Source organism: Arachis hypogaea, chromosome 2 (genome assembly GCF_003086295.3).
Source record: "Arachis hypogaea cultivar Tifrunner chromosome 2, arahy.Tifrunner.gnm2.J5K5, whole genome shotgun sequence".
Classification (NCBI taxonomy): Eukaryota; Viridiplantae; Streptophyta; class Magnoliopsida; order Fabales; family Fabaceae; genus Arachis; species Arachis hypogaea.
The window spans coordinates 81,539,442-81,550,088 of NC_092037.1; the positions used below are offsets into that span (position 1 = coordinate 81,539,442).

Sequence of the window (10,647 nt, forward strand, 5' to 3'; positions counted from 1 at the left end):
GGTCGTCAAGGACAATCTTGCCATCCCTCACCACATTATCCAAGCTGACAAAAGACAGGTCGGCATCAGGGGCAACAACGCGAAACTGCTCCATCAGATTCTCGGAGGCAACAGTTACGCTACCCATAAGATGGCCCTGAAGGTCACCATAATCAGCCCGAGCAGTCTCCAACTCACTCCGAAGGCACATGATTTCCCTATAAGCTGAGACATAGCTGTCCTTATGCTTCAGGACCATGTCTTCAGCCAGCCTCAAAGAAGCAGCAAGGGCGATAGAACTAGCCTTTTCACCCTCCAGCTCCTTCTCCACCTTTGCCAACTTCACCTCCAACTCCTCCTTCAGGCCCTTGATCCGATCAAACTCCGACTTGGCCTCCTCCATAAAAGACTTGGTGGCATGAATCGGAATCCCCTGAACTGTTCGGAAAATAGTCGCACTCATATGAGCCATCTTCACACTATTCTTGGCCATAAAATACAGGTGCTGAAGGAGAGACACATCGTCCATGGGAAGTCCACCATAGGGAGCAATTTGCTGATCAATAAATTCAACGGCATCAAAGTCTGGGGCATCCAGATTGAAGGGTTCAATGGTTTTTTGCTTTTTACTAGGAGGAGGACCAGAAGCTGCAGTAGATGATTGAGGAGGATCAACTAGGCGGACCCGAGGAACAGGAATTGCTTTCCTCGGTCCAGGGGAACTCGGTACAAGAGGCTTCAAAGGAATCTGAGAAGATCCCTCTCCGGCCACCTTGGCCGAGATGTTCAGAGTAGCAGTGGCCTTCTTCGCCTTCTTAAAGGCCTTCAAAATATCAGTATTTTTCGACATCTCTGCAAACATAGCAACAGCCAAGAGTTACAAATGTAATGTAGAGAAAGGAAAAACAAGTATAAAAGCAAAGCCAAACAAAATACCCAGAACAGTTTGAACCAAGGAAGGATCATTCAAGAATCTCTTCGTATCAAGATGAGGTGGTTTCCCCCAAAGATCCTCGAGGACAACCACAAAAGCGCGTTCAACGTCATCTAGCATCTCCCAAGTGTAGCGAGATACTCGAACATCTTTTTGCCACTCTAGGGGGAAGGAGGGCTCGTCGTTTTCATCAAGAAAAAAGGGGCGGACCCCCTCAACAGCTCGAACTTTGAAAAAGTAGTTCTTAAAGTCCTTAAAAGACTCATCATACATAGCAAACACTTTGTGCCCCTGGGCGGACCGAAAAGAAACCCAAGAAGCTTTCTTTTTTGAGGAACCACCAGGCTTGGCGGAAACAAACAAATAAAGGAACAAAGTCTGGGAAGGAGTTACATCTAGTTCACGGCAGAGAAGTTGAAAAATCTTAATAAAACCCCAGGAATTGGGGTGAAACTGGGAAGGAGCAATATTACACGACCACAGCAGGTCGGTCTCAAAAGCGGTAAAAGGAAAAGAAACGTTCAACTGACTGAAAAAGTACTCGTAAGCATAAAAGAAGGGACGCTCTCCCTCGACAGAAGTCGGAAAGCAAACTCTCTCGTCAGAGTCAGGGGCAACAAGCTCATAATCCTCCTCACGAGCGTTGTTACCACAAATCCTATGGCGCTTCCTCAGTTCAGCACATAACTCGGCATCCACAACAGAAACACACAACAAGACAAAGGAGTCCAGCCAGTCGGACATCCCCTCGGGAACTCTGGAAGACATCTCTACGATGTTATTGCGAGAAGACATAGGGCCAACTAATCCTACAAGGAAGAAAAGAAGACGGGGTTACTAAAAACATCTCGGAGAAGGTAGAAAGCAAACTTAAATATCATACAGACGAGGCATGCAGAAAAGGAAAACCCCAAGACTCAAACCAAAAGTCTTGGGGCATCCTTTGGAGGCAGCAACAACAAAGCAAGGTCCCTGGGAAAAACCTACACCCCAACGTCTCTCGAAAACAAGAAAACAAGGCCTAAAGCAACAAGAATTTCGTCCAGCAAGATAAAAAACACAAAAGTCATTAAAGCAACTATCTTTCTACAGTCTACCAGCAAAAGCACTGTCAACGTCAACAATGCCAAACAGAACAACACCAAAGATACAACCTTTTCCAGAATTAGGAAAAAAACACCATCAAAAGTACAAACAGGAAAGGCAATGACAAGCGAAAGCCCTAAAGGCATTAAGCAAAAAGCGATCATGCAGAAAATGAAGAAGCTCCAGAACACACGGCGATAAACAGGCACGACAAATGCAAAAAGATTCAAGTTTTCCAAACAAGCATGCAAGCAAAACCAAAACTTTATCATAAACCGAAGGTCAAAAAGTAAAAGAAGTGAGGAAACGGAAAGTAGAAACCAAACCTGGAAAGTTCTGAAGAAAATGGAAAGCTGGGGCAGGAAAACGTCTCTCAAAGGAAGCACCAACGGAATACCAAAACAAAACGGCGCAGAGAAAGAGTAAGGCAAAACAGAGCAAACATAGAGGAAAAGTTAAAAACGGGAGAAGAGAGAAATGCGAAGAAGTTACGAAATGCGTGAAGAAGAAAAACCGTTTCTGGGTTTTTCAAAATCAAAATAAAAGGGCCTAGGAGAAACGGGGCAATTAATGTTAAATAAAGGCATTAAACCCTCGCACGTTTCCAAAGCACCGATATAAAAGTGCGCACTTTTAGAAGAAAACTTTCTACATTCAAAAACTTCTACAAGGGGAATCGGCAAAAATGCTTGAGTTCGGCCTCAAGAAGGACCGAAGTCTAGGACTCGACCTCAGGAAAGAAGACCGAGCTCAAGCAGGGGCACTGTTCATACCCTAGGCCGAGCTATCCGACCTGGGATGATTGAAGATAAAGCGACTGACCTCTTCAGGTCAGACTATCCGACCTCTTCTCAGAGAGCTCGGCCAAATCGACAAGAGAGCCCAGTAAATGGCCCAAATGAAGGAACACGACCCAAATCCTAAGGCGGCCTAAGCCTATAGAGATAAGGGCGGTTCCGCTGAAGACACGCTGACCTCAACCCTAAAGATAAAGATAAGATAAGATAACTAACTTATCTTATCTAACAAAGGTCACGTCTCAACACTATAAATACACTGGAGCACCAAGGTATAACTCATACTCTGATTCTACTTAATACCTGCTTAATACCCTTGCTAACTTAAGCATCGGAGTCCCTTGCAGGTACCCCTCACCCTCCGGGGACGAAGGATCAGCACCACCACCAAGTCCAACAAGTCGGACACAACAGCTCTGACCAGTATAGAAGATCTCGTCCGAGATCGACCTACAGTTTCAGGTAACCCTCGGAACATTCATTTTATTAAAAAATTGCAGATTCCCTAAAAAGTTTCCTACCAAGATGCCCGACTATGGCAGGTCGGCAAGGTGAACACCAGATTCACCGCCCGATCACAACAAAGTAAGCAAGATGAAAACCAAATTCATCGTCCGATTACAAAGCGACAAGTCGGCAAGGTGAAAACCAACTTCACTGCCCGACCACAATGAAAACCGAATTCATCGTTTAATTTTGACAAAGGTCGACAAAGTGAAAACCAAAATTCATTGCTCTACAAACTCCCAAGACATATTAATCTGAAGCATTCATCGTCCGATTATAAAGCAACAGATCGACAGAAAGTGAAGAACAGATTCACTGTACGATCTCGATAGGAATGATCGTCCGACAAAGGTGAAAACGCGATTCACCTAAAGGACGATCAAACCGGGACAGAAACCACCATCTACGAATTGGCAAATATGAACACAGAATAATGCAAGAAGTTATCGAAAGTGATCCCAAAAAGAACCTGACGAGGTCATATGGATTGCTATATAATAACTTAAAAAGACTGGCCGACACTAAAAAGTCGGACCAAGTCAACCCAAGTTATCAGCAAATCCCTGGGAAGAGGTCTGGCCAACCCTATTAAAGAGGAATTGCTATAACTTAGAAGAGATCGACCTAACGAAGTCGGTCTCCTACAAAACAAGTTATAAAAGTAATCCCTGAAAGAGACTTGAACAAGGTCCAAGAAAGAGGATTACAGAAATAACTTAGGAGGACCCGACATGACAAAGTCGGCCCAAGCGACAAGTTATAAAGGTAATCCCTGAAAGAGACCTAACAAAGGTCCAAGAAAGAGAATTACAAAACAAACTTAGAAGAGATCGACCTAACGAAGTCGGTCTCCTACAAGAAAAAGTTACAAAGGTAATCCCTGAAAGAGACCTGAATAAGGTCCAAGAAAGAGGATTACCAAGTAACTCGACAAAGCCCGACATGATGAAGTCGGCCCAAGAAAAAGTTACAAAGGTAATCCCTGAAAGAGACCTTAACAAGGTCCAAGAAAGAGGATTACCAAGTAACTCGACAAGGGACTGACAAGAAGAAGTCGGACCAACAAAAGCTACAGCTTGGACCGACAAGAAGAAGTCCGACCAACAAAAGCTACAACTTGGACCGACAAGAGAAAGTCGGACCAGCAAAAGCTAAAAGCTTGGACCGACAAGAAGAAGTCGGACCAACAAAAGCTACAGCTTGGACCGACAAGAGAAAGTCGGACCAGCAAAAGCTAAAAGCTTGGACCGACAAGAGAAAGTCGGACCAACAAAAGCTAAAAGAAGGGTCGACAGAAGAAGTCAGACCAACGAAAGCTACAGCTTGGACCGACAAGAAGAAGTCGGACCAATGAAAGCTACAGCTTGGACCGACAAGAAGAAGTCGGACCAACGAAAAACGTGCGCTAAAATGGACATAGCTCCGCCCAAAAAGCCACGGCTCCATGACAAGGCTATCAAAATTGTTCAGACTGAATAAAAAGTGTTCTATGAGAATACTAAAAAGTCGTCGGACAAGTTATCCCCAAGGACCACCTTGACCAAGCAGAAAGTGGACAAAACCAGAAGTGATCAAAAGAGGCCGGACAACAAAGTACCGACACTCTACAAAGATCCACAAAGGGGACAAAGACATCTCACAACGGCTAGAGGAAGGCCAGAAATGCTTTGCTAAAAAGTACGAAGTCTTGAAAAAAGATACTACTTAAAAGGCAAAAGCACAAATCAAAACGGCGCTAAAAAGTCAACCAAACAAACTATAAAAAGGTTCCCCATCAGGAATACTACCTAAAAAGTTGTTGGATTATGACTAAAAAGCCCGAGCAGTGAAGACAAGCAAGTCAGAAGAAGACTGAAAAATCCCCTTAACTAACTAAAAGGGGCAATACGAGACTCGCACAATGGAGAAACTACTCAAGATCGACCAAAGTCAGGATGCTTGAGCGCGACTTCCTCAAAGAGATCAAAGCTCTGAAAGAACGATCTCGCGGAAAAATCTGAACTCAAGCAGGGGCAAAGTCATACAGGTCGACGTCAGTTAAAGAAGATGTGCAAGTACGATCTCAAAAAAAAAAGAACAAGCCAAAAGGTTGGAAAACAACTTGAAGCTCAAATGTGCTTAGCCAAAAGGGATATAACTCCGCTCAAAGAAGGCACAATCTCAAACAGAGCTACGAACGTCATCCGAGACTAAAAAAGGTTCTATATAAAGAACACTAAAATGTCATTGGACAAGTCACAAAAAGGCCGGATATCAAGCCGCAAGGATAGCTTCGCCAAAGCAAAGGGTTGTCAACACAAACTTAAAAGCAAGGCGTGATCCAGAAGGCAAGGGTAGAAAACCCACACTACCACTCAAAAGAGGTTAGACTTTGAAGTACCAAACCTCTAGAAAATCTGCAAAGATTGCAAAGCAATGAAGAAACAAGCTAGACAGATGCTTGAGCACGACTTCCAAAAGATATCGAAGCTCTGAAAAGCACGATCTCACGGAAAGATCGAACTCAAGCAGGGGCACTGTTTATACCCTGGGTCAAGCTGTCCGACCCGGGATGTTTAGCGACAAGCCGACCGACCTCTTCAGGTCAGACTATCCGACCTCTTCTCAAAGAGCTCGGCCAATGCCCGACCTCTTCTCAAAGAGCTTGGCCAAATCGCCAAAGGAGCCCAAAACAGGCCCAAAATGAAGGAACACAGCCCAATCTAAAGGCAGCTAAAGCCCAGAAAGATAAAGGTGGTTCCGCTAAAGATAAGATGACTTCACTCAAAGATAAGATAAGATAAGATAAGATAACTATCTTATCTCCAGAGAGGTCACTCCTCACCATTATAAATACACTAGAGCACCCAGGTATAACTCATACTCTGATTCTACTCAATACCTGTTTAATACCCTTGCTAACTTAAGCATCGGAGTCCCTTGCAGGTACCCCCACCCTTCGGTGACAAGGGATCAGCAGCATTCTCAATTCCACAAGTCGGACACACCAGCTCCGGCCGCCATACACCTGCCGGACACGTCGGCTCCGACCAGCACAGAAGATCTCGTCCGAGATTGACCTACAGTTTCAGGTAACCCTCGGAACACGTTGTAAGATAATTCTTTGGGTTCGAGTTCATACTTTGATCATGGTTCCTAGTGATCCATGCATTGGCATAGAACTCTTGAACTATTAAGATTCCGACTTGTTAAATGTGGTTGGTAAGAACTTCCCAACCTTTTCTTTGGATTTCATGTTGGATCTCCGGATACTCATTTTTCTTGAGCATGAAAGGGACCTTAGGGATCACCTTCTTCTTAGCCACAACTTCATAGAAGTGGTCTTGATGGGCTTTTGAGATGAATCTCTCCATCTCTCATGACTCGGAGGTGGAAGCTTTTGTCTTCCCTTTTCTCTTTCTAGAGGTTTCTCCGGCCTTATGTGCCATCAATGGTTATGGAAAAACAAAAAAAGCTATGCTTTTATCACACCAAACTTAGAATGTTGCTCGCCCTCGAGCAAAGAAAAAAAAAGAATAGAAGAAGAAGAAGAAGATATGGAGGAGAGGGAGAGATGTGTGGGTTTCGGCCAAGGGGGAGAAGAGAGGGTTGTGTTGTGTGAAAATGAAGAAGGATGGAGGGGTTTATATAGTGGAGGGAGAGGGTAGTAGGTTTGGCCATTTAGGGTGGGTTTGGGTGGGAAAGAGATTTTGAATTTGAAGGTAGGTGGGGTTTATGGGGAAGAGTGGATGGATGTGAGTGGTGAAGAGTTGATGGGGAAGAGATATTGAGGTGATTGGTGAAGGGTGTTTGAGGAAGAGTGTTATTGGATTGTGTGAAGAGGAGAGAAGGTGAGTTGAGGTAGGTGGAGATCCTGTGGGGTCCACAAATCCTGAGGTGATCCTGTGGGGTCCCTAGATCCTGAGGTGTCAAGGATGAATCATCCCTGCACCAATTAGGCGTGTAAAATGCTCTCTGCCTGCAATCCTGGCATTTAACGCCAGACTGAAGCTTGTTTCTGGCGTTAAATGCCCAAATGTAGCATGTTTCTAGCGTTTAACGCCAGCCTGATGCTTGTTGCTGGCGTTAAACACCAGCTTTTCTCAGGGTGAAATCCTGGCGTTTAAACGCCAGACTGCTGCTTGTTTCTGGCATTCAATGCCAGATTCATGCTCTATTCTGGCGTTGAACACCAGCCAGATGCTCCTTACTGGCGTTTAAACGCCAGTAGGCTCTTCCTCCAGGGTGTGCTATTTCTTCTGCTGTTTTTGATTCTGTTTTTAATTTTTGCAATTGTTTTGTGACTCCACATGATCATGAACTAATAAAACATAAAAGAACAATAGAAAATATAGATAAATAAAAATTGGGTTGCCTCCCAATAAGCGCTTCTTTAATGTCAATAGCTTGACAGTGAGCTCTCATGGAGCTTCACAGATTATCAGAGTATTGTTGGGACCTCCCAACACCAAATTTAGAGTTTAAATGTGGGAGTTCAACACGAAACTTAGAGTTTGGTTGTGGCCCCCCAACACCAAACTTAGAGTTTGACTGTGGGGCTTTGTTTGACTCTGTATTGAGAGAAGCTTTTCATGCTTCCTCTCCATGTTTACAGAAAGATAACCTTGAGCTTTAAACACAAGGTAGTCCCTATTCAATTAAAGAACTAGTTCACGTCTGTCAACATCAATCACAGCTCCTGCTGTGGCTAGGAAGGGTCTTCCAAGGATGATGCATTCATCCTCCTCCTTTCCAGTGTCTAGGATTATGAAATCACCAGGGATGTAAATGCCTTTAACATTTACTAACACGTCCTCTACCAATCTATAAGCTTGTTTTATTGACTTGTCTGCCATCTCTAATGAGATTCTTGCAGCTTGTACCTCAAAGATCCCCAGCTTCTCTATTACAGAGAGTGGCATAAGATTTATACCTGACCCCAGGTCACACAGAGCCTTCTCAAATGTCATAGTGCCTATGGTACAGGGTATTAAGAATTTACCAGGATCTTGTTTCTTTTGAGGTAGAGTTTTCTGAACCCATGTATCTAGTTCACTAATGAGTAAGGGAGGTTCACCTTTCCAAGTCTCATTACCAAACAACTTGGCCTTCAGCTTCATGATGGCTCTTAGATATTGAGCAACTTGTTCTTCAGTTACATCTTCATCCTCTTCAGAGGAAGAATAGTTCTCAGAGCTCATGAATGGCAAAAGGAGGTTCAATGGAATCTCTATGGTCTCTAGGTGAGCCTCAGATTCATTAGGTTCCTCAGTTTGGAACTCCTTTTTGTTTAGAGGACGTCCCAGGAGGTCTTTCTCACTGGGATTCACGTCCTTCTCCTCCTTTGTGCATTCGGCTATATTGATTATATCAATGGCCATGCACTCTCTTTTTGGATTCTCTTCTATATTGCTTGGGAGAGTACTAGGAGGAGTTCCAGCAATTTTCTTACTCAGATGGCCCACTTGTGCCTCCAAATTTCTAATGGAGGACCTTGTTTCACTCATGAAACTTAAAGTGGCCTTAGACAGATTAGAGACTATGTTTGCTAAGCTAGAGGAGCTCTGCTCAGAATTCTTTGTCTGTTGCTGAGAAGATGATGGAAAAGACTTGTTATTGCTAAGCCTGTTTCTTCCACCATTATTAAAGCCTTGTTGAGGCTTTTGTTGATCCTTCCATGAGAAGTTTGGATGATTTCTCCATGAGGAATTATAGGTGTTTCCATAAGGTTCACCCATGTAATTTACCTCTGCCATTGCAGGGTTCTCAGGATCATAAGCTTCTTCTTCAGAAGATGCCTCTTTAGTACTGTTGGATGCATTTTGCCATCCATTCAGACTTTGAAAAATCATGTTGACTTGCTGAGTCAACATTTTGTTCTGAGCCAATATGGCATTTAGAGCATCAATTTCAAGAACTCCTCTCTTATGAGGCGTCCCATTACTCACAGGATTCCTCTCAAAAGTGTACATGAATTGGTTATTTGCAACCATGTCAATGAGTTCTTGAGCTTCTGCAGGCGTTTTCTTGAGGTGAATGGATCCACCTGCAGAATGGTCCAGTGGCATCTTAGAGAACTCAGATAGACCATAATAGAATATATCCAAAATGGTCCACTCTGAAAGCATGTCAGAAGGACACTTTTTGGTCATCTGCTTGTATCTTTCCCAAGCTTCATAGAGGGATTCACCATCTTTTTGCTTGAAGGTCTGAACATCCACTCTAAGCTTGCTCAGCTTTTGAAGAGGAAAGAACTTGGCCAAGAAGGCCGTGACCAGCTTATCCCAAGAGTCCAGGCTATCTTTAGGTTGTGAGTCCAACCATGTTCTAGCTTTGACTCTTACAACAAAAAGGGAAAAGCATGAGCCTGTAGACTTCAAGATCTACTCCATTAGTCTTAACAGTCTCATAGAACTGCAAGAACTCAGTTAAAAACTGGTAGGGATCATCTGATGGAAGTCCATGAAACTTGTAGTTCTGTTGCATTAGAGTAACTAGTTGAGGTTTCAGCTCAAAATTGTTTGCTCCAATGGCAGGGATTGAGATGCTTCTTCCATCAAATTTGGAAGTAGGTGTAGTATAGTCACCAAGCATCCTCCTTGCGCCTCCACCATTGTTATTGGGTTCGGCCATGTCTCTCTCTTTTTCGAGATTCTCTGTAAGGTTTTCTCCAAATTGTTGTGCTTTGGCTTCTCTTAGCTTCTTCTTCAGAGTCCTTTCAGGTTCAGGATCTGCTTCAACAAGAATGTCCTTGTCCTTGCTCCTGCTCATATGAAAATGAAGAGAGCAGAAAAGAAAGAGGAATCTTCTATGTTACAGTATAGAGATTCCTTTATGTGAGTAGAAGAATAAAAGAGTAGAAGAAGGGAGGGAAAAATTCGAACACAAAGGAGAAGAGAGGGTTTGAATTTTTAGATGAAGAGAAGTATTAGTGGATAAATAAAATAAATAGAAAGAGATAAGAGGGAGAGAATTTTCGAAAATTATTTTTGAAAAATGGATAGTGATTTTCGAAAATTAAAAGAAGAAATAAAATTAAAATTAAAATTTGAAATAATTAGTTAATTAAATGAATTTTGAAAAAGAGGGAAGTTATTTTCGAAAATTAGAGAGAGAAAAGTAGTTAGGTAGTTTTGAAAAAGATAAGAAACAAACAAAAAGACAATTAGTTAGTTGAAAAAGATTTGAAAATCAATTTTGAAAAGATAAGAATTTAGAAAAGATATTTTGAAATCAAATTTTTGAAAAGATATGATTGAAGAGATATTTTGAAAAAGATTTGATTTTTAAAATTAAAATTGATTACTTGACTAACAAGAAATTAAAGATATGATTCTAGAATTTAAAGATTGAACCTTTCTTAAC

General features: G+C 42.6%; 1 non-coding gene across 1 annotated transcript; it reads left to right on the forward strand.

Moving 5' to 3' along the window:
• Positions 1-9,404: 9,404 nt before the first annotated feature.
• On the forward strand, positions 9,405-9,512 carry LOC112762655 (small nucleolar RNA R71). Its single transcript, XR_003182741.1, has one exon. It is a non-coding gene; the product is annotated as a small nucleolar RNA R71 (small nucleolar RNA).
• Positions 9,513-10,647: the final 1,135 nt, after the last annotated feature.